The sequence below is a fragment of the Rhinopithecus roxellana genome, chromosome 17 (assembly GCF_007565055.1).
Source record: "Rhinopithecus roxellana isolate Shanxi Qingling chromosome 17, ASM756505v1, whole genome shotgun sequence".
Classification (NCBI taxonomy): domain Eukaryota; kingdom Metazoa; phylum Chordata; class Mammalia; order Primates; family Cercopithecidae; genus Rhinopithecus; species Rhinopithecus roxellana.
Genome location: NC_044565.1, coordinates 105075416 through 105099218, shown reverse-complemented (window position 1 = coordinate 105099218; position 23803 = coordinate 105075416). Strand labels below are relative to the sequence as shown.

The 23803-nt window shown below is 44.9% G+C and overlaps 1 long non-coding RNA gene and 1 pseudogene across 2 annotated transcripts; one reads left to right on the top strand and one right to left on the bottom strand.

Annotated features, from left to right (window-relative positions):
- Positions 1 to 242: 242 nt before the first annotated feature.
- Positions 243 to 14237, top strand: LOC115894248. The gene is made up of 2 exons (XR_004054316.1): positions 243 to 286; positions 12452 to 14237. It is a non-coding gene; the product is annotated as an uncharacterized LOC115894248 (long non-coding RNA).
- Positions 10880 to 12703, bottom strand: LOC104677534 (annotated as a pseudogene). The gene is made up of 2 exons (XR_004054315.1): positions 12184 to 12703; positions 10880 to 11486 (listed from the first exon to the last, which is right to left on the bottom strand). The product of XR_004054315.1 is annotated as a cysteine and histidine-rich domain-containing protein 1-like (transcript).
- Positions 14238 to 23803: the final 9566 nt, after the last annotated feature.

Sequence of the window (23803 nt, the reverse complement as noted above, 5' to 3'; positions counted from 1 at the left end):
AATAAGTTTTACATTTTAAAGCTTTTTTGAGTTATAGTTTATGTACAATGAACTGCATTAATAATGTTGAATAGCTTTTCATATGCTTATTAGACATTAATATATCCTCTTTGGTGAAGTGTTTTTTTGTTTTTGTTTTGTTTTGTGTTTAAGATGGGGTCTTGTCCTGTCCCCTAGCCTAGAGTGCGGTGGTGTGATATCACAGCTTCAAACTCCTGGATTCAAGCAATCCTCCTGCCACAGCCTCCCCAGTAGCTGGGACCACAGGTGCGAGCCACCACTCCAGGTTTCTGTCTGCTTTTTATTGAGTTGCTTCTCTTTTCATTATTGGGTTGTAGAGATTTTCTGTATAATCTAGATATAGTTCCCTTGTTGGATATATAATATGTATATTTTTTGAGACAGAGTCTTGCTCTGTCACCCAGGCTGGAGTGCAGTGGTGCAATCTCAGCTCACTGCAATCTCCGCCTCCCAGGTTCAACTGATTCTCCTGCCTCAGCCCCCTGAGTAGCTGAGACTACAGGTGCACACCATCATGCCCAGCTAATTTTTGTATTTTTAGTAGAGACAAGGTTCACCATGTTGGCCAGACTGGTCTTCAACTCCTGACCTCAGGTGATCCATCCACCTCGGCCTCCCAAAGTGCTGGGATTTCAGGTGTGAGCCACTGTGCTTGGTCTGTGGATATATAATTTGTAATTTCTTCCAGTTTGTGGCTTGGGTTTTCATTTTCTAATGTCTATTAAAGAGCAAAATCTTAACATTTTGATGAAGTTCAATTCATTGATTTCTTTACCCATTATTGATTGTACTTTTGGTGCTATATCTAAGTAACCTTTATCTAACTCAAGGTCACCAAGATTTTAGCCCATGACTTAGTTCTTATATTTAGGTTTATGCTCCATTTTGAGTTGATTTAATTTTTGTGTATGGTGTGAGGTAAGGGTCTTATTTTGAGAGGGGGCGGGGTATGTGGGTATCTAAATTATGGCACAATTTGTTGAAAAGCTTATTCTTTCCTGATTGAATTGCCTTGGCATCTTATCAAAAATAAGCTGTCCATAAATGTGTTGCTCTGTTGCTGTACTTTCATTCTATTCTATTGACTTGTCAGTATAGTGTTATGCCAACACTACACTGTGCTGATTACTGTAGATTTAGAGTAAGTGTGGAAACTAGGTATTATAAATTCTCCAATTTTTTTTTTTTTTTTTTTTTTTTTTTGAGACAGAGCCTTGCTCTGTCACCTATGCTGGAGTGCAGTGGTGCAATCTTGGCTCACTGCAAGCTCCGCCTCCTGGGTTCACGTCATTCTCCTGCCTCAGCCTCCCAAGTAGCTGGGCCTACAGGTGCCCACCACCACAACCGGGTAATTTTTTGTATTTTAATAGAGACGGGGTTTCACCATGTTAGCCAGGATGGTCTTGATCTCCTTACCTCATGATCCTCCCGCCTCAGCCTCCCAAAGTGCTGGGATTACAGGCGTGGGCCACTGTGCCTGGCCTATAAATTCTCTAGTTTTGTTCTTCTCTTTCAAAATGGTTTTGGCCATTACAGGTCCTTTACATTTTCATATGAATTTTAGATTCAGTTTACCAATTTCTATGAAAAAGTCTGCTTGGATTTTGATAGAAATTCTGTTAAATGTATTGATCAATACATTCAACAATTAGAGGAGAATTATCTTCTTCAAAATATGCCTTCTGCAGATCACCTGAGGTCAGGAGTTCGAGACCAGCCTGGCCAACATGGTGAAACCCCATTTCTACTAAAAATACAAAAATTAGCTGGGTGTGGTGATGGATGCTTGTAATCCCAGCTACTTGGGAGGCTGAAGCATGAGAATTGCTTGAACCTGGGAGGCAGCAGAGGTTGCAATGAGCTGAAATCACACCACTGCACTCCAGCCTGGGGGATAGAGTGAGACTCTGTCTCCAAAAAAAAAAGTCTTCTGATTCCATAAACACAGTATATCTCTCCATTTATTTAGGCCTTCCATTTCTTTAAGCAATGTTTCATAGTTTTTTTTTTTTTTTTTTGAGACAGGTCTCAAAAACTGTAAATGTATGTGTTCAATGTATTGATCGATACATTCAACGATTTCAGAATTACCTTTTTTTTTTTTTTTTTTGAGACGGAGTCTCGCTCTGTCACCCAGGCTGGAGTGCAGTGGCCGGATCTCAGCTCACTGCAAGCTCCGCCTCCCGGGTTCACGCCATTCTCCTGCCTCAGCCTCCCGAGTAGCTGGGACTATAGGCGTCTGCCACCTCGCCCAGCTAGTTTTTTTTGTATTTTAGTAGAGACGGGGTTTCACCGTGTTAGCCAGGATGGTATCGATCTCCTGACCTCGTGATCCGCCCGTCTCGGCCTCCCAAAGTGCTGGGATTACAGGCTTGAGCCACCGCGCCCGGCCAGAATTACCTTTTTAAAAGTGTGTCTTCTGATTCCATAAACACAGCATACCTCTCAATTTATTTAGGCCTTCAATTTCTTTAAGCAATGTTTTGTAGTTGTTTTTTTTTTTTTTTTTTTTTTTTTTGAGATAGGGTCTCACTCTGTTGTCCAGGCTGTAGTGCAGTGGTGCAATTATGGCTCACTGCAGCCTCAACCTCCTGGGCTCAAGTGATCCTCCCATGTCAGCCTTCCAAGTAGCTGGGACTACAGGCCTGTGCCACCACGCCTGGTTATTTTTTTGTAATTTTTGCAGAGGCAGGGTTTTGCCATGTTGCCCAGGCTGTTCTCAAACTCCTGGGCTCAAATGATCCTCCCTCGTTGGCCTCCCGAAGTGCTGGGATTACAAGTGTGAGCCACAAGGCCTGGCCCTATTTCTTTATTAAATATAATGTGAATTCACGGTGAAGTTCTGTGGGCCTGCAGTTTTCCTTTTGAGAAGGTTTTTTGTTTTTAAAATCCTATTGGTTTAAGAGTTTAATATGTGTAAAGCTATTGAGGTTATCTATTAATTCTTGAGTATACTTAAGTACTTTGTGTCTTTCAAAAAGTCTATTTCATTTGATTTCTTATATTTATTGGCATAAAATTTTCACAATAGTCCCTCTCCTTATCTTTCTAAATTATCTGTAAGATCTGTAGTGATGTCCTTTCTCTAATTCCTGATATAGGTAATTTGTGTCTTTTCTCTCTTGCTCTCTCTTTTTAAAAAAATCAGTTTGGTTAGGGATGTTTTACTTTCATTTATCTTCTCAGAGAATTAGCTTTTGGCAGGGCATGGTGGCTCATGCCACTTTGGGAGGCTGAGGGGGGTGGATCACTTGAGGTCAAGAGTTTGAGACCAGCCTGGCCAACATGGTGAAACCCCATCTCTACTAAAAATACAAAAAAATTAGCTGGTGGGTGGGTGCCTATAATCCCAGCCACTTGGGAGGTGCACCACTGGACTCCAGCCTGGGTGACAGAGTGAGACTCTTAAAACAAACAAACAAACAAAAACCAAAAACCTCTTTTTACAGCTTTTTCATTTTTTTTTTTTTTTGAGATTTTAGTTTTACCTTTCCTATGGTGCTGATAAAAACTCTTTTGTTAATGAGTATATTCTTTCCCTTTGAAAGTTTCATTCTGCCTATTCCTCTGTCTAGGACTAAGATCTTTTCACTCATTTCCTTTTAATCTTCTTTTTTTCTCTACATTTATTTTTATCTTATTTATTTTCTTCTTCTTTTTAACTTGAACTGTAAAACTGAATTACCTTTAATTGCCTGGATTCTCCCTGCTGGTCGAGTGCCCCCCTGGGGGTATAGGCAGGCAGTTGGGGTAGAGTCTAAGCTCTGGGAAAGCCTGGTGGGGTAAGGAGCTTTGCTTCCTTATTTTGGTTCTTGGTCTTTCCCCACTAAATCTTTGGCACGACAACTTCTGACCTTAGTGATCTAGGGGACTAGATGCCCCTCCGTTTCTTCTAACAATAGGTCATCCATGGTGACTGCGGTTGAAACTCCAAGGAACATGGATCCTGGAAAAGAGAGGACTGAGGATGGATTTCTGAGCTGCTTTCAAATATTTGTGAAAGAAGAAATAGTCACAGATAGTGTTGCCCTAGAGAAAAGAACATGAGGCCAGGTGCGGTGGCTCATGCCTGTAATCCTAGCACTTTAGGAGGCCGAGGCAGGTGGATCAGGAGGTCAGGAGTTTGAGACCAGCCTGGCTAACATGGTGAAACCCCATCTCTACTAAAAATACAAAAATTAGCCAGGTGTGGTGGTGCGCACCTGTAATCCCAGCTACTCGGGAGGCTGAGGCAGGAGAATTGCTTGAACCTGGGAGGTGGAGGTTGCAGTGAACTGAGATCGTGCCATTACACTCCAGCCTGGGCAACAGAGTGAGACTCAGTCTCAAAAAAAAAAAAAAAAAAAAAGAGAAAAGACTATGAGCTTAGAACTAGAGCCTGTGGGTGATGACCACAAGGAGGCAAACTTATTTTTAAAGTGATTAGCACTGTTGAGAAATGGGATGGGTTGACTGATGGAGTGCATTTCCCAGATTTAAAAGTGATTGAGGCTGAGTGATTGAGGCTCATGCCTGTGGTACCAGCACTTTGGGAGGCTGAAGTTGGAGGGTCGCTTCAGCCCGGGAGCTCAAGACCAGCTCAAGACCAGCCTGGGCAACATAGTGAGACCCCATCTCTATCAAGAAAAAAGTGATGGAGCACAAGCTGGGAGAAGAGAGTCTTGCATTGGCTGGGAGGTTGCTTTGGGTAGTATGGACATTTAACAATATTAATCCTTCCAATCCGTGAACATGGAATATTTTTCCATTTCTGGTGTCCACTTCAATTTCTTTCATTAGTGTTTTATAGTTTTCATTATAGAGATCTTTCACTCCTTTGGTTAATTCCTAGGTATTTAATTTTATGTGTGGCCATTGTAAATGGGATTACTTTAACAATTTCTTTTCACATTGTTCACTGTTGACATACAGAAGTGCTACTGAATTTTGTATGTTGATTTTGTATTCTGCAACTGTACTAAATTTTTTTTTATCAGTTCTAATAGTTTTCTTGTGGAATCTTTAGGTTTTCCCAAATCTAATGTCATATCATCTGCAAAAAAGGATAATTTGACTTCTTCCTTTCCATTTTGGATGCCCTTTATTTCTTTCTCTTGCCTGATTTCTCCAGCTAGGACCTCCAGTAATATGTTGAATAACAGTGGTAACAGTGGGCATCCTTGTCGTGTTCCAGATCTTAGAGAAAAGACTTTCAGTTTTCCCACATTCAGTATGGTACTAGCCGTGTGTCTATCATATATGGCTTTTATTATGTTGAGGTGTGTTCATTCTATCCCCAGTTTTTTTGAGGGTTTTTATTATGAAGGGATGTTGAATTTTATCCAATGCTTTTTCAGCATCAGTTGAAATAATCATATGGTTTTTATCTTTCCTTCTGTTGATATGATGTATCACATTGATTGATTTTTTATGTTGAACCATCCTTGCTTCCCAGGGATAAATCCCACTGGTCGTGATGAATTATCTTTCTAATGTATTGTTGAATTCGGTTTGCTAGTATTTTGTTGAGGATTTTTGCATCAATATTCATCAGAGGTACTGCCCTGTAGTTTTCTCTTTTTGATGTGTCTTTGTCTGGGTTTGGTATCAGGGTAATTCTTGCCTCATAGAATGAGTTTGGAAGTATTCCCTCCTCCTCTGTTTTTTTGGAATAGTTTGGGTAGGATTGGTATTAGTCTTTTAAATGTTTGTTAGAATTCAGCAGTGAAGCCATCAAGTCCTGTGCTTTTCTTTTCTGGGAGACTTTTTATTACGGCTTCAATCTCATTAGTTGTTACTGGTCTGTTCAGGTTTTGGATTTCTTCCTGGTTCAATCTTGGTAGGTTGTACGCATCTAGGAATTTGTCTATTTCTTCTAAATTTTCCAATTTATTGGCATATAGTTGCTCATAGTAGCCACTAATGACCCTTTGAATTTTTGTGGTATCAGTAGTAATGTCTCTTTTTAATTTCTGATTTTATTTATTTGGATCATTTCTTTTTTCTTAGTCTGGCTAAAGGTTTGTCAATTTTGTTTAACTTTTCAAAAAACAAACGTTCTGTTTCATTGATCTTTTGTATTTTTAAAATTTCAATTTAATTTATTTCTGCTCTAATCTTGATTATTTCTTTCTATATGATAATTTTTGGTTTGTTTACTCTTGCTTTCTTAGTTCTTTAAGATGCATTGTTAGATTGTTGATTTGAATTTTTTCCTCTTTTTTGAGGTGGGCACTTAGAGCTATAAACTTCCCTGCTAGTACTGCTTTTGCTGTATCCCATAGGTTTTGATATACTGTGTTTACATTATCATTTGTTTCAAGAAATTTTTCAATTTTCTTTTTAATTTCTTCATTGACCCACTGGTCCTTCAGGAGCATATTGTTTAATTTCCATGTATTTGTATAGTTTCCAAAATTTCTCTTGTTATTAATTTCTAGTTTTATTCTATTGTGGTCAGAGAAGATGCTTGATGTTATTTCAATTTTTTGAATGTTTTAAGACTTCTTTTGTGACTTAGCATATAGTCTATCCTTGACAATGATTCATGTGCCGAGGAAAATAATGTGTATTCTGTGGCTCTTGGATGAAATGTACTGTAAATATCTATTAGAGCCATTAGGTCTATAGTACAGATAAAGTTTGATGTTTCTTTGTTGAGGTTTTGTTTGGAAGATCTGTTTAATGCTAAAAGTTGTGTGTTGAAGTCTCCAACTATTACTGTATTGGGTCCTATCTCTCTCTTTAGCTCTAATAATATTTCCTTTATATATCTGGGTGCCCCAGTGTTGGGTACATATATGTCTAAAATTGCTATATCCTTTTGCTGAATTGACCCCTTTCTCATTATATAATGACGTTCTTTGCCTCTTCTCACAGTTTTTGTCTTGAAATCTATTTCGTCTGATATAACTATAGTGACTCCTGCTCTTTTTTTGTTTCCATTGGCATGAAATACCTTTATCCATCCCTTTATTTTCAGTCTCCATATGTCTTTACAGGTGAAGTATGTTTCTTGTAGGCAACAGATCAATGGGTCTTGTTTTTTTAACCCATTCAGCCAGTCTGTGTCTCTTGACTGGAGAGTTTAGTTTATTTACATTCAATGTTATTCTTCATAAGTAAGGACCTACCTCTGCCATTTTGTTATTTGTTTTCTGGTTGTTTTGTGGTCTTCCCTTTCTTCTTTCTTTCCTTCATATCTTCCTCTAGTGAAGTGATTTTCTCTGGTGATATGATTGAGTTTCTTGATTCTTATTTTTTGTGGTAATTTTCAAATTTCTTGATGAGAATTTTCTTTAGAAGGAAGAAGCTAAACCAAAAATTATTGTAATCTTTCAATCTGTTAAACTGGCCCAGGGATAAAGTCAGCGTGTCCTTCCCTGTGCTTTTGTACAAAGCCTGGCCCCTCCATCAGCACACCTGCCATTTCCACTTGGAGGACTCATAGGCAGCTCCAAGTTAACATATTCAAAACACAACTTTGGCTTTTTTCCTCTTCCAAACATGCACTTCCCCTAGTCCTTCTCATTCCACAAAATGATCCTTTCATCCATTCACCCAATTCTAACTGAAAAACTTGGGAGACAGCTTTGATTGTACCCTTCTAACTCCTCCTACATCTAATCCATCAGCAAGCCCTGTGTCTTCCTCCAATCTGTTTCCTGAATCCTTGCCCTTCTCCCCATCTGCAGTTTCTGTTATGTCCCACTTAGATGATTGCAGGAGCCTCTTAACTGGTTTCCAACTTCCACTTCTTGTCCCTCTTCAATCCTTTCTCCATACGGAAGCCCAAATTAACCTTTAATGATACAAGTCAGACTCTGGCATTTCCTTGCTTAATGCCATGTATGGCTTTCCACTCCATCTATGGCTTTCCACTGCATGCAGAATAAAATACAAAGGCCTACAGTGGTCCAGATGGCCCCATGTGTCTGCACTGGCTGTTGCCCACCTCGTCAGCTTCAGCTCCCCTCACTCTGTCCCAGCTTGCTATGCTCCAGCTGCTCTTGTCTTCCTAGTTCTTGTTTCTGCCTCGGGGCTTCTGCAATGGCCATTCCTTCCCCAGGAACAGTTTCCCCCGCATCTTAGGATGGCTAGCTGCTCAACCATCAGGGCTCAGTCAAATATCACCTTCTTAGAGATGCCTTTGAACATAGTATCTCCCCACCAAATTATTCTGTTTGTCTCTTTCTCATTATATTTACTATGATCTAAATTTATTACACTTTTATACAAGAGTTAATTGCTTATCTTGCATCATTAGGATATCAGTTCCTACTGGGCCAAGCTACTAGGTACTCAACAAATATTTAATGAATGAATGGCAGAAAGTGGAGAAGCAGCACATGGGCACATACTCTAAAGCTGAGAAGAGGGCATGTGTCCAGGTGCTTCGGGTGTGCTTTGCAGATTCAGGGCTGAAGCCTGGTGTTTAGAAAGTTCTTTTCAGTCTTTCCAAGGTCTCATCCCCAAGTACGTGCGTGCCCTGCCTCAGGTGGCGTCCTGATGGGCTGAAGAGTAATGCTCGCACTACATGCCAATGAGAAACCACAGCCTGAGAGTATTGGAACCGTGGCTCGCAGACATTGGTGTTTATAAGAATCATCTGCGGAGCTTGTTACAAAGCACATTCCTGGGTTACGGCCCTAGAGATTCTATTAACTCTACTGATGAAGTCCTGGAGCTAGACTGTGAGGCAACACAAGGACTGGGTGACCATTTTGTCCAGTTTTAGCCCTGAAGGCCTCAACTTCCAGAACATTCCTTAGTGCCTGGAAAACCAGGTTGGTTTGTTGCTCTAATGGAAGGTGTTCAGAGAGGCAAGGAGTAGTTGGTGAAGTAGTGAAGAATGTTGTTTTGCAGGAGCTGAGGGGGTTTCTCATCCTAGGCATTGGTTTTTGGCTGCCTTCTTGGCCTTGCCTTTGAGCCAGTCTAGGTTTCTCAGGCTCTAAGCCCAGACAGAAGGGTAAGGAAACCATTGTTTCTTAGACACCTGCAATGAACTGTCTGCTGCTCTACATTTTTTATTACCTAATTTATTCCTCAGAAGCCTTTTTTGACTCCCATTTTAGAGACAAGCCACTGAGGCTTGATAATGATTCTGTAATTGCCCAAGCTCAGACATCTGCAAAACGGAGGAGATGGGAGCAACAAAATCCACCTGACTCAGAAACCCGGCCCTTTCTAGGTGTTTTGCTGAGGCGGGGGATGGGGGGCAGAGATGTGGCTGGGACCTTATCTTGACAGATGTCCCTCAGTCCAGGGGGATGGGGCTCTCTTGGGATCTAGGGAAGACCCCAGTGACTAGACAGTGAACTACCTTTTTTAAAAAAAAAGAATTAAACTGGCCGGGCGCAGTGGCTCAAGCCTGTAATCCCAGCACTTTGGGAGGCCGAGACGGGCGGATCATGAGGTCAGGAGATCGAGACCGTCCTGGCGAACACGGTGAAACCCGTTCTCTACTAAAAAATACAAAAAACTAGCCGGGCGAGGTGGCGGGCGCCTGTAGTCCCAGCTACTTGGGAGGCTGAGGCAGGAGAATGGCGTAAACCCGGGAGGCGGAGCTTGCAGTGAGCTGAGATCCGGCCACTGCACTCCAGCCTGGGCGACAGAGCGAGACTCCGTCTCAAAACAAAAAAAACAAAAACAAAAACAAAAAAGAATTAAACTATTTTATTTAACATGTCATAGATAGTCATAAAGCAAGTCCATGCATTTAGTTTTCTGATATCCTAATGTATTTCCACAAATCTTTTAAGTCTATAATTTTATATAGTTTTTCATCAAGGAGGCAAGATATATGTAATTTCTCTCTCTTTTTTTTTTTTTTTGAGATGGAGTCTCTATCTGTCACCCAGGCTGGAGTGCAGTGGCGCGATCTCGGCTCAGTGCAACCTCTTCAAGCAATTCTCCTGCCTCAGCCTCTTGAGTAGCTGGGACTACATGCATACGCCACCACGCCTGGCTAAGTTTTGTATTTTTAGTAGAGATGGGGTTTCACCATGTTGGTCAGGATGGTCTCGAACTCCTGACCTTGTGATCCACCCGCCTTGGCCTCGCAAAGTGCTGGGATTACAGGCATGAGCCACTATGCCTGGCCTATAATTTCTTTCTATATGTAACTAATTAAAGGTTTTTAAGAGGGTTTAATCTCTAAATCAGTAACAATTTAGTCATAACACCATACAAACACATTTAAATATTCAGGAAAGAGATTTTTAAGATTATTGCTTAGTCTTATAAAATGGCGAATTTTAACCAAATTGATACCTCTGTATTCTTATTTATATTTCCTATACTCTTACCTCATACTGCTTGGCAAGTAATGTAAGTTTTGACGTAATTTAAAAATTCAATTATTGTAAACAAATTCTAATTTGTTAAACAATTTATATATTCCCCTTTACTAACTACACTGCCTCAGAATTAATCCTCCTTAAAAAAGTAATCATCCCACATAGAAAAAACTGCAGAACTTCATCTCTTTCTTAAATATTTTCAAATAATGTAAGAACACAAATCCATGAAAAACTGATTAAAAATTGACATTTCATCTTCCTTTACTAATTACGGAATAATAGAAAGACATAAAAATCATGTTCCTTAATATTTCTCTGCTTAACAGAGAAATACGAAGAAATACTGCAGTTATGGTTATGGGCTATTTTCTAGCTTCTTCAAGTACAGGACATAACTATGGTTCCTACCAGTAAGGAGAAATGAATAATCAATCTTACACAACACAAAAGAAAGATGAGAGGTTCAAAAAGATAAACTGACTTTGGCATTTTTAAGAACTTAATGTTAACCCTGAAATGCCAGATTGAGTAACACAACAACAAAACAAAAGATGACAGCAGCAAGCCACCACTTCACACAGTATTAAGAATTCTGAAATACGTAATAGCCTTCCTCCCATGTCCCGCTCAATCTGTTGTGTTGTCTTTTTGTTTTTGCTGCTGTTTGGCTGCAGGCCGTTCAAGGCTTGCCCACTGCATCGGTTCAGCTTTTCTTATAGTGATCTCAATCTTTGTTGCAGTCATAGTTACATAAATTCGCTTTACATCAGTCACATCCCATAATTTCACATTTTGATGAAATTCCTTCTCTCCTTCAAATCCACTGTGCACATTTAACAACGTGCTATGTACTTCTACTTGACTAAGTTCTGGAAGTGAATTTTTAGCATATACTGAAATGGTAACTTCACCTTCAGTCTGATGCCAGTCATGTCTACATGGAACAACATTTTCCCCAGCATCCTTTTTAGCCCACATGTGTTTCCCTGTTGTACAGCCCTCTTGGGTTAAGAATGTATTAAAATCAGAAGTTTTTCTTCTACAACAGCTCCAGTATTTCATCCCCTCGTGGAAAATAGGTACTCCAGAATGATACACACAGACTTCTTCTAGACTCTCTAGACCCCGATATGTCTTTGAACACCCTCCATTCTTACATGAAATCCCAATCTTAATTTCATCAGTCTTCTTCTTTCTTTTCTTTCTTTTATTTTCTTTTCTTTCTTTCTTTCTTTCTTTTCTTTTTCTTTCTTTCTTTTTTTTTTTTTTGACGGAGTCTTACTCTGTGGCTAGGCTGGAGTGCAGTGGTGCAATCTTGGCTCACTGCAACCTCTGCCTCCCAGATTCAAGCAATTCCCCTGACTCAGCCTCCGGAGTAGCTGGGACTACAGGTGTGCACCACCATGCCCGGCTAATATTTTGTATTTTTAATAGAGATGGGGTTTCACCATGTTGGCCAGGAGAGTCTGGATCTCCTGACCTCCTGATCTGCCCGCCTCCGCCTCCGCCTCCGCCTCCGCCTCCGCCTCCCAAAGAGCTGGGATTATGCTGGGATTACAAGCGTGAGCCACCGCACCCGGCCGCTTCTCCTTTTCCTTCTTTCTTCCTTTTTAGACGGAGTCTGGCTCTGTCGCCAGGCTGGAGTGCAGTGGCGCCATCTCGGCTCATTGCAACCTCCGCCTCCTGGGTTCAAGCAATTCTCCTGCCTCAACCTCTTGAGTAGCTGGGACTACAGGCGCCCGCCACCACGCCCAGCTAATTTTTGTACTTTTAGTAGAGACGGGGTTTCACCATGTTGGCCAGAATGGTCTCGATCTGTTGACCTTGTGATCTGCCCTCCTCGGCCTCCCAAAGTGCTGGGATTACAGGCATGAGCCACCGCGCCCAGCCTTTTCTTATCTTCTTCATTTCCTGATGACAGTTTAAGTTTATCAGGTGCTTGTTTTGGGGAGGCAGATATTTTTAGTTCCAAATTTGTCATTGGTTCATCTGGGCTTGGCCTTTTTACTGCTTCTACTGGCTTCGGGGCTTGAATGATGTGTTCCTGAAATTTGGGTTTCAATTCAGGTAGTTCTTTCTTTTCAGTAGTCTTGACTTCAGGTTTGACTGGCTCAGGCGGCTTCTCACTATTATGTCTACCTTTTGCACAGCCTACAATGCTTAAGAAATCAGACAAATCAGTTGTTGTTGTCTTACATCAAGACCAACCCTTTAATGCATCGTGAAAGATTGGAACACCTGGGTGGCATGTGCAAGCGTCATCGGAATTGGTCTGAGGATCGAAGCGCTGACCGCAGCCCCGGTTGTAGCACAGCAAGGCCATTTTCTTTTCCCACCGTCACAGGCAAGACCCAAACACCGGGAACGTCAAGAGGGTGCATTTACCACTCCCGTGTCGCTGGCACCGGCCTCGACAGTGAACTATTTATTATAGGGATTTCTGTGGGCCGGCTCTGAGCCGCCGTTTCTGGCCGTGCAGACGGATTTCTACCACACGGTGGCGCTGCGGCTCTGCCATAGAAGTCTCACCTTGGTCCAGGAGCCAGGCAGGGCCGGCCACAGGACCAGCCTACGACTGCGATTTCATCCGCAGCCTGCGGGGCAACGTGGGGCCTATCCGTAGCTTTCAGCCTTTCCTGGACCCTACCAGGACAAGAAGAGAGGGGAGAGGTGCGAAGGAGGTCTGGAGAGGAGGAGGCTTGGGACAATGCAGAGTCCTGATAGTGAGGGTGCCCACTGACCGCTGTCAGGAGGGACATGGACCGCTGCCGAGGAATAATGGGATTTCCCACCGGCCCAGTCATCTCCTACGCCGGGAAAAGGGAAGAGCTGCTCCCCCATGGTGTGTGCGGGTGGGAGGGGTCTCGGGCAGAGAAGAGACACTTTTTCTGTCCTCCAGGCTGTTTCTGCCAAGTGAAGGCCTGGGCTGGAAGAGCCAGGAGCAAAGGAGAGAGTTGGGTGCTGAGCACCCAGCGGGAGAGGATGCGTCCCAGTCATCACACACCTGCTGACCACACAACATCTCTGCGAGGTCCCCCCACATACTCCGCCTGCAGCTGCCATTTGGGAAAATGATTCTTGCCTCTTTCACCGTCTGTTTTGTAGGTTAGGACTCATTTACGGGCCTAGGCCAGGACTCAGCTCTTTTAGATCCTTATTGAAAAGCAACATCACACTTGTGCCCAGGGGTTCGAGACCAGCCTGGGCAACAGGACAAACCCACTTCTCTACAAAAAATACAAAATCTGTGTGGAAGGTATGTGAACACTTGGGAAACGGAGTCGTTGTACACGTGTATCAGGCCTTGAGCCAGCTGCAGAGTGGGCATTACTGCCTGGTGCCCTCCTCCCTCACTCTGCCTCCCTGGATGTTGGGGATGGCCCTGTAAACCTTGTTCATAGGGGTCCCTCGATTTCTGGGACACCTCATCTGAGCACTGAGGAGGGGACACAGCTGTTGGCTGGGAGGCAGGAGACTGAGTGTTGCCTTCAAGCCATCCCCACACATGTGAGCCCATCAGCATTCTGCCCTTTCGTGGGTGTCAGTTGTCTCGTCCATAAAATGGGATGATGTTCTTGTTCCAGCTAGCATACTGGATGACTAAATGAGGGAATAGGTGAGAAGCTGCGTTGGAAAAAGGAACCATTCAGCTGCAAGACATCCTGGTGCAGTTCCCCCAGGGCTAATGGGGTTTGGTTGCCCACCTGGGCTGTGTCTCTTCGTGGCGCCAGCAGGTGGCAGCATTGCCTTTGCATGTGCCGGCTCCACCTCCGGCCTCTCCCAGACATGCGGCGTGTAGGGCATGGGACCAGTGTGTAGGGCATGGGACCAGTTCAATTCAGCGGTCAGGAGAAGGAGGGATCTGAAATGCCCTGAATGGGAAGGGCCTGGAAAGAATGAAAACCTCGTTCCTCCCCTCAAAAAAAAAAAAAAAACCGCACACACAGGTAAGCCAGGAGGGCAGCACCTGGTGCATGAGCCCAAGAGGGCTAATGTGACCACTCAGGCTCAAGGGGGACCTTACCTCTCTCTGCCACAGCTGTGTTCCCCACCACCTAGAGGAGGGAACTGGGGATCTAGAAGGCTTGGGTCCTTGTCTTTGGTTGGAAAAGTCAGTCGGCATTGCAGTGGGGCAGCAGGAGCTCCTCTGTTTTTGTGTGTGCAACAGGGTTGAAAACTTAATTCACTCTGTAATTTATTTGTGCAGAAAAAAGGTAATTTCCTTATTTATGAGTCTATAATGAATCTGGCCTTTCTTCCAACCCCTGCCTGATGATAAGTGAGAAAAACAATGAAATTTTCAACTTGATTTAAACATCCTGGGGCCAGAGAGTTTAGCCGGTCTTGTTAAGTGATCTTATTAATTTCTCTCGGATAAAATGCTTAGTTCTCAGACTGCTTTCCCCAGCTTCTCCCAGTGTGGTGCTGTTGGGGTGTTGTAGACAGACAAGGGCAGCTTGTCTGGCATCTGGTAGGAGGCATGAGTTGGGATCCTGGGCTGTGGTGTCCTCTGGACCCAGCAAGGTGCCCTGTCCCTTCTGGGGACACTGATCATACTAGAAGCTGAGTTTATGAAACTCATGGTTCAGTCCCTCCTGATCTGCCTAGAGCCCCTGTGGCGCCCCTGGCTGGCCCGCCCTCCGGCACCTGGGCCCCTCCTCCTAGCCGTGCCACCATGGCCCCGGCAGGGCTGCGGGCCCACAGGAATGGAAGTTGGCTTTGAAAGCTGACCTTCGGTGGTGCCTCTCCCTTACCGGGGAGCCCTGGTGCTGGAGGCAGAGGCTGGGTTGGTTTGCAGCTGCCTGGGATGCCACTTCTTCCCAGAGTTCCAATGTGAGTTGGGGACAAGGGCTTTCTTTCCTTCGGGGAGGGGTGAGTGGGCCAGTGCTTGGCTCCGCTTGTTTGTTATCCTTCTAATCCCCTTCGTACCATCTCCTGGGCAGGAAGGAGGGGACCAACACTCTTCCTCTTCTTGCTCAGTCATCCATTACATAAAACTCCAGGGCCACACCCAAGGAGAGGGATGAGGGAATCCAGGAAACATGCTCTCAAGAGAAGAGCCTGCTTTAGAAGACTTTTGATCTACAGCATAATCCTATTTTGCATGTCAAATGCCAAACATCACCACATTTTTTCTTCTGTGCATTCTGTCTATATCAAACATTAATCCTGGTTTCTCTTTAAGCAGAGATGCATGCCTCAGGCCAGTGAAGATGAATATCATGTAGCCATCAAGGCAAAAGAGAAAAGCACTGCACTCCAGCCAGGCAACAGAATTATTATTATTTTTTAAGAGACAGGGTATCATTCTATTGCCCAGGCTGGAGTACAGGGGTGTGATCATAGCTCACTGTAACCTCGAATGCGTGGACTCAAGTGCTCCTCCTAACTCAGCCTCTGAGTAGCTGGGACTACAGGTGTGCACCACCACACCTGGCTAACTTTTCTAATTTTTTTAATAGATGGGGTCTTGCTGTGCTGCCCAGGCTGGTCTTGAACTCCTCAAGCAATCCCCTTGCCTCAGCTTCCCAAAGTGCCGGGATTACAGGTGTAAGTCATCGTGCCTGGCCCAAAATTTTTCAAATATCATCCTTTTAAGCTTCAAATGTTACCAACATTGGCTAATGCAACCAGAGGAGACATAACACATAAAACATGGGGGGTTCATCCACAAGGAGAACTCACTATCTTGCTGGTGTTAGGCTCTGTCCTTCCCAGGGAGGATACACCATGAGTCAGAAGTAGATGCCACTCAGCAAAAAAAAGAAAAGAAAAGAAAAGAAAATAACACCCCTATGTAATGGCCTGGCCTAGTAGGAACCCCTGCAGAGCTCAAGGACTCTCAAAAGGAGGCTTTTAGCCCCGGCCAAGGCAAGACCAATTCATAGGATGAAAGGAAGGCTGTAATTGGTGGGCTTTTGTCCAGGTTCCTCATTTGTTCTTTCCTACTAGAGGAAATGTAACATGGGCAATTCAAGCCAACATGGAACCTGGGCAAGGGGCTGGTGGTGGGCTTCATTCACTGCTTTCCCTCACGTTACTCTCTCAGGAAGGGAGTCTTACTGGGCAGGGCTGAGGCAAATGACCAGACTTACAGGTACTCACTGGCACATGCGTCTGGATATGGGGGTGGGGTGGGGTAAATAACCATACCTACCTCATACCATGTGGGGTAAATAACCATACCCACCTCATGTAGTTGTTGCAAGGATGAAATTACTTAATCTTTTTTTTTTTTTTTTTTTTTTTTTTTGAGACGAAGTCTTGCTCTGTCGCCCAGGCTGGGGTTCAGTGGCCGGATCTCAGCTCACTGCAAGCTCCGCTTCCCGGGTTCACGCCATTCTCCTGCCTCAGCCTCCCAAGTAGCTGGGACTACAGGCGCCCGCCACCTCGCCCGGCTAGTTTTTTGTATTTTTTAGTAGAGACGGGGTTTCACCGTGTTAGCCAGGATGGTCTCGATCTCCTGACCTCGTGATCCACCCGTCTCGGCCTCCCAAAATGCTGGGATTACTTAATTATTTTTTTTGAGACGAAGTTAGGCTCTGTCACCCAGGCTGGAATGCAGTGGCACGATCTCAGCTCACTGCAACCTCCGTCTCCCTGATTCAAGTAATTCTCCTGCCTCAGCTTCCCAAGTAGCTGGGATTATAGATGCCTGCCACCATGCCCAGCTAATTTTTGTATTTTTAGTAGAGACAGGGTTTCGCCATGTTGGCCAGGCTGGTCTTGAAACCCTGACCTCAGGTGATCTGTCTGAGAGACAGGACTAGCTGGATTTCCTAGGCCGACTAAGAATCCCTAAGCCCAGCTGGGAAGGTGACCGCATCCACCTTTACACTCAGGGCTTGCAACTTAGCTCACACTGACCAATCAGGTAGTAAAGAGAGCTCACTAAAATGCTAATTAGGCAAAACCAGGAGATAAAGAAATAGTCAATCATCTATCGTCTGAGAGCACAGCGAGAGGGACAGTGATCAGGATATAAACCCAGGCATTGGAGCAGGCAGCAGGCTATCCTCTTTGGGTCCCCTCCCTTTGTACAGGAGCTCTGTTTTCACTCTATTAAATCTTGCAACTGCACTCTCTTCTGGTCGGTGTTTGTTATGCACAAGCTGAGCTTTTGCTCACCGTCCACCACTGCTGTTTGCACTGTGGCAGACCTGCCACTGACTTCCATCCCTCCAGAGCCGGCAGGGTGTCCTCTGTGCTCCTGATCCAGCGAGGCGCCCATTGCCGCTCCCGATTGGGCTAAAGGCTTGGCCTTGTTCCTGCATGGCTAAGTGCCTGGGTTCGTCCTAATCGAGCTGAACACTCGTCACTGGGTTCCACAGTTCTCTTCCGTAACCCATGGCTTCTAATAGAGCTATAACGCTCACTGCATGGCCCAAGATTCCATTCCTTGGAATCCGTGAGGCCAAGAACCCCAGGTCAGAGAACATGAGGCTTGCCACCATCTTGGAAGCAGCCCACAGACATTTTGGAAGCAGCCCACCACCATCTTGAGAGCTCTGGGAGCAAGGACCCCCCGGTAACATGTCCACCTCGGCCTCCCAAACTTAATCCTACTTATAGTGTTAGAACAATGCCTATGCTATAGTAAATCAGGCGGGATGTGTGCTTGCCATTTATATTCACGTATGTGTATGTTTCCATGTGAATACCTGTAGAACTTACTGCCTGACATAGAAGGCACTCAATAGATGCCCATTGTTCTTATCACTGGACACACAGAAACATAGACACAGACACCTAGATGAGTGTATCTTCATAAACAAAGACAAAAAGACACCCCTATACCTTTACTAGATACACTTGAATTTACACTTGCAGATGCGGCTATACACAGTCACACATCATAATTATAGCTAACACCTATCGGAAATTTACTATATCATGGGCATTGTTCTAACACTATAGAAAGGATTATGTAATTTCATCCTTGCAACAACTGCATGAGACAAGTATGGTTATTTACCACCACATAGAGGTCAATTGAGTCACATAGAGGTCAACTCAAGGTCACAAAGCTAGTGATTGGTAGACTTGGGATTCAAGGCCAGGCAGTCCGGCCTGGGAGCCTGCACATGCAACCAGCGGTGATTCTGCTCACAGACACCCACTGCCTTCCACACAGGCTCAGTCACAGACCTTCACCCAGGCATAAAGAAATCTCCCACCTACAAGTAGATGCACTTCCATGGTCACAAGACTGACATGGGATCCCTGCACACCCATGCGGAGCCGGAGGCTCTGTCTGAGCCCTGCAGAAACTCCTAGCGTTCAGATTAACTGGTCGAATGTGATAGTGTTTTTTCTTGGTGAGTGGGCTTCCAAACAGCACTGATTCTGTACTTGTCCAGGTGTCAGGTTAATAGCCCCCACTTTTTGAGGGACTTGGGGAGGAGGCCAGCTCTGTCTTTACCTCTAGTGGCTAAATCAAGTTTTGGCCTTGTCTGAGGGTTTCAGGACCCCCAGTCATTTCCCCACCTGCTTGTCCTCTGTGAGTGCTGGATATTGCCTGTGGGTGGATTTATTTTTATTTTTATTATTTGTATTTTTCTGTGAGAAAAGGTCTTGCTCTGTCGCCCAGGCTGGACTACAGTGGCATAATCACTGGTCACTGCAGCCTGGATCTTCTGGGCTGAAGCCATCCTCCTGCTTCAACCTCCCAAGTAGCTGGAACCACAGATGTGCACCACCTCAACTGGCTTAAAAAATTTTTTTTGGTGGGGCATGGAGGCTCACGCCTGTAACCCCAGCACTTTGGGAGGCCGAGGCGGGTGGATCACAAGGTCAGGAGTTTGAGACCAGCCTGACCAACATGGTGAAACCCCCCTGTCTACTAAAAATACAAAAATTAGCCAGGTATGATGGTGCGTGCCTGTAATACCAGCTATTTAGGAGGCTGAGGCAGGAGAATCGCTTGAACCCGGAGGCAGAGGTTGCAGGGAGCAGAGATTGTGCCACTGCACTCCAGCCTGGGTGACAGAGTGAGACTCTCTCTAAAAAAATTTTTTTTTTAAATAGAGATGGGGAGTCTCACTATGTTGCCCAGGCTGGTCTTGAACGCCTAGGCTCAAGTAATCACCTTATCTCGGCTCCCTAAAGTACTGATGTTACTGGTGTGAGCCACGGAGCCAGTGCCTGTGGATGGTTCATCTTAATTTCTTTGTGCTTTCCCAATTCTAGTTGTTGTTCCTCACCTTAATCCCAGGGCCAGGTGTCCCTAGCTGGAGGCTTTGAGGTGGGCCCAACTGGAAAGTCCTCTGGGCTTCCTGGGGCCTGGGGGACAGGTCTGTGCACAAAGGGGAGGGCAAGGAGGTGCAGCCTAAGCTTGCAGCCCGGGGGGTCACCTTGATGGCTTACGATGGCCTCTGGCTGAGTGGACACTGGGCTGCATGTGGGCTTTGACCTGAGGCCCGGCTTAGGGGAGCACTGGGAGAAGCTAGAGTGAGCTGCCCCACAGATGATGGGCGGGACTCTCAGTACCCCGCCCCAGCCCTGCTCCTCTGCGCGTCGCTGATGTGCTTGCCCAGGTGTTCCTTCTGGTCCTGATAAGTGCTCATCTTCTCTTCTGGCTGCTGCAGTTCTTCCAGCCCTTGTCTTGGTCAGACACTTGTTCTACTGACATCCACCCCTAAAGAGGAGTCTAAATGGAGGCCCACAGGCTGTATATATGGAGAGTTAAAGTTATAAATCAAGCTGACAAACTTAAATAAAATATGTTCTATCCTTCAACCTCGACAAACTCACCTTCAAAATGAGAACGTTGAAAATACACATAAACATGAGTTATAATTTTTTTTTTTGAGATGGAGTCTTGCTTTGTTGCCCAGGCTGGAGTGCAGTGGTGCCATCATGGTGCATTGCAACCTCCGCCTCCCAAGTTCAAGCGATTCTCCTGCCTCAGCCTCCTGAGTAGCTGGGATTACAGGCGTGCACCTCCACACCCAGCTAATTTTTGTATTTTTAGTAGAAATGGGGTTTCACCATGTTGGCCAGGATGGTCTCGACCTCTTGACCTCGTGATCTGCCCGCCTTGGCCTCCCAAAGTGTTGGGATTATGGGTGTGAGCCACTGCGCCTGGCCTAATTATAACTTTTATATGACTGCAAGTCTGCACAATATTGAAGACAACTGAATTTAGTTATAATGAAGCCCCTCAGGGGATTCCCAATAGAATGGGAGTGTCTGTTGTTATCCTGTGCCTGCCTTGTTGCATGTTGGCTATGGGGGAAGATAACTTGTCTCTTTAGCTCACAGATCTTCAGGGCAAAAGGAACCCTCTCTAAAGAACCACACCTGAGGGGCCTTATTTGCACCTGGACCTAAGTTAGAGGTTGAGGTCTTAGATTTGGATTCTGAGCCTGAAGGCTTCATGGCTGATACATTAATGGTCTTGGACGGTGAGTGTATTTTGCATGTGGGAGATTTTGCATATGGGAGGTATGTGATTCACGGGAGGCAGAAGGCAGACATTGTGGCAGCTAGTCTTTCAAGATAGACCCCCCGTGTTCACAACCCTAGTACGCCCAACCTTGTGTGATCCCCTCTCTTAAATTCTGTGGATAAGCCAGTGATGTTTAGGCGAGGAATAGACATTTATTACAGTTCCTAAGTTAGTGTATATTTACTCTCTAGAATTCATTTCTTTGCCTTAACTTCAGCAAAATTAGTAATCATGTTTTTATAATAGCAAACTCATCATTTGTATTCCAGTGACAGTGCTGACCTACAGGATGAAAGAGAAAATGAGCTTGTGTCAGAGTTGTTTCAGTCATCTGTGCTACATAACAAACTGCCCCAAAACTTAGGGGCTGAGAACCACCAACATTTGATTATCGCGTATTTCTGTGGCTTGGCTGGGTTTAGCTGAGCAGCTTTTCTGCTGCCCGTGCTTGGGAATTCTCATGCGGCTGTGGTTGAGTGGTGGATGAGGCCTGGATCATTAGGAGGCTCAGCTGGGAGGCAGGGACATCTGCTCCTTTCTCCCTCTGTATGTAATTTCTGGCCTTCTCTCTCCAGTAGAGTTTCTGGTCACTCCAAGGGGGTAGCTGGACTTCTTACATGCTGGTGCTCAGGAGTCACAGAAATGAGTAATTTAAAAGGAAGGAAGAGGAAGCTGCCAGCCCTCCTAGAGGGTCCATCCAAAAGTTATGCAACTACTTCCACTGCATTGTATTTGTTAGATGAGTCACAGGCCAGCCCAGATTTGCTCTGGGAGGACCACACAAGGCATAAATACCAGGAGGTCTTGTTCACTGGGGCCTTCTTTGGAAGGCTAGGACCACAGTGCTGGAAGTGGTGTGTTGTAAGAAAAACCTAAAACCTGTGGTGTACTGAAATCTTGAGACAGAGTGAGGAAATGTATTGGAGGCTGGAGAACAAAAGGCCTGGGAGAGGCACTGGCAGAGGGTTAAGTGAGTCCCTCACCTGCAGTGATGTGGACGTAGAAAAGGGCACCCAATGAACTTGGGGAGCTGGCTAGGGCGATTTCCAGGTGGAGCTTTTGAAAGTGATATTTAATAATTAGCTTCTTTCACCTGACTCTGATAAAATAGGAAGAGGCTGGGTGTGGTGGCTCATGCCTGTAATCCCATCACTTTGGGAGGCTGAGGTGGGCAGATCACTTGAGGTCAGGAGTTGGAGACCAGCCTGGCCAACATGGTGAAACCCCATCCCTAGCAAAAATATAAAAAATTAGCTGGGTGTGGTGGCACGCGCCTATAATCCCAGCTACTCAGGAGACTGAGGCAAGAAAATCACTTGAACCTGGGAGGTGGAGGTTGCAGTGAGCTGAGATCGCACCACTGCACTCCAGCCTGGGTGACAGAGGGAGGCTCTGTCTCAAAATAAATAAATAAGTAAATAAAGTAGGAAGAGATAGAGATGAATTAAAGAAGGAACTATTTAGGTTTTGAGCTTAATTTTGGAAATACAAGGAGCCCAGAACTGTTGTTCCAGCCAGTAAAAGGCTCTCAAAATAAGAAATGGTCTCAGAGCAAAGATAAAATTTAGGATACTACCCGTAAATTGTGGCCTTGGGTAAATGTGAAATCAAGGGTGTGGCTGTAAAACCCTTTACTAAAACCTCAGAAAAATTTAAGGGCATTATTTTTGTAGACCCTTTGGATAGACAATAGGGCTTCTGAGAATATTTTTTTCCCTCTTGAGACAGGGTCTTGCAATGTTGTTCAGGCTGGCCTCCAACTCTCAGGTACAAAGAGCCCTCTTGAACAGCTCGGACCACAAGTACACACTGCCACACCCAGCAAAGAATCTTCAGGGTATACATCTTAGATCCTCTTTGCTAGACAACAGGACTTCTAAGAATCCCACAGTAACCTCACAAGTGGCTTAAAGTAGAGAAAGGCCTCCTGGGGGAGAAATGGGGGTGTGGCTATTGTCTAAAGGAGTAAATTATCATTTGATATTTAGGAAACCCACAAGTTTTTGAAAGAATTGTATCAAGTTGGGTGGAAAGGGTCAGAGACAGTTCAAAATGCCGCAGACCCTGGTCATTTCTTTCTTTTTTGTTGTTGTTTTTTTGAGACAGAGTCTCATAATTTTGGCTCACTGCAACCTCCACCTCCTGGGTTCAAGTGATTCTCCTGCCTCAACCTCCTGAGTAGCTGGGATTACATATGTATGCAGTCACACCTGGCTAATTTTTGTATTTTTACAAATTTACAAATTTACATGGTGAGACGGGGTTTCACCATGTTGGCCAGGCTGGTCTCCAACTCCTGACCTCAAGTGATCCACCCACCTCAGCTTCCCAAAGTGCTGGGATCACAGGCATGAGCCACTGTGCCCAGCTGCCCTGGTCATTTCTTATGGAGAAGGAAGGATAACTGAGTGTGAAGCCAACAGCTAGGGACAGCCCCTCCCTGAGAGCAGCACCAGGTCTAATGAAGACACTGGTGACATGTGCTTGACTTGATTTCGGAATTGCACTGTGCAAATTTCTACTCCTTTGTGAATGGGAGTGTCTGTTGCCATTATCCTGTGCCCACCTTGTTGCTGTATGTTGGCTGTGGGGGAAGATAACTTGTCTCTTTAGCTCACAGATCTTCAGGGCAAAAGGAACCCTCTCTAAAGAACCACATCTGAGGGCCTTATTTGCACCTGGACCAAAGTTAGAGGTTGAGGTCCTGGATTTGGAGCCTGAACCTAAAGGCTTCATGGCTGATACCTTAATGGTCTTGGAAGGTGAGTGTATTTTGCACATGGGAGGTATGTGATTCATTCAGACGGCAGACATTGTGGCAGCTAGTCTTCCAAGATAGCCCCACCGTGTTCACCCCCCTGGTATGCCCAACCTTGTGTAGTCCCCTCTCTTAAATCCGGGTTGTCTCTGTGACTGGATTTTGACCAACAGAAAGCAGTGACAGTGAGGCTGCATGACTTTTGAGGATGGGTCATGGGAAGCTTTTTGACTTTTAGCTGGGTCTCTTAGAAAGCTTGCTCTGGGGTAAGCCAGCTATCATCTTAGAAATCCG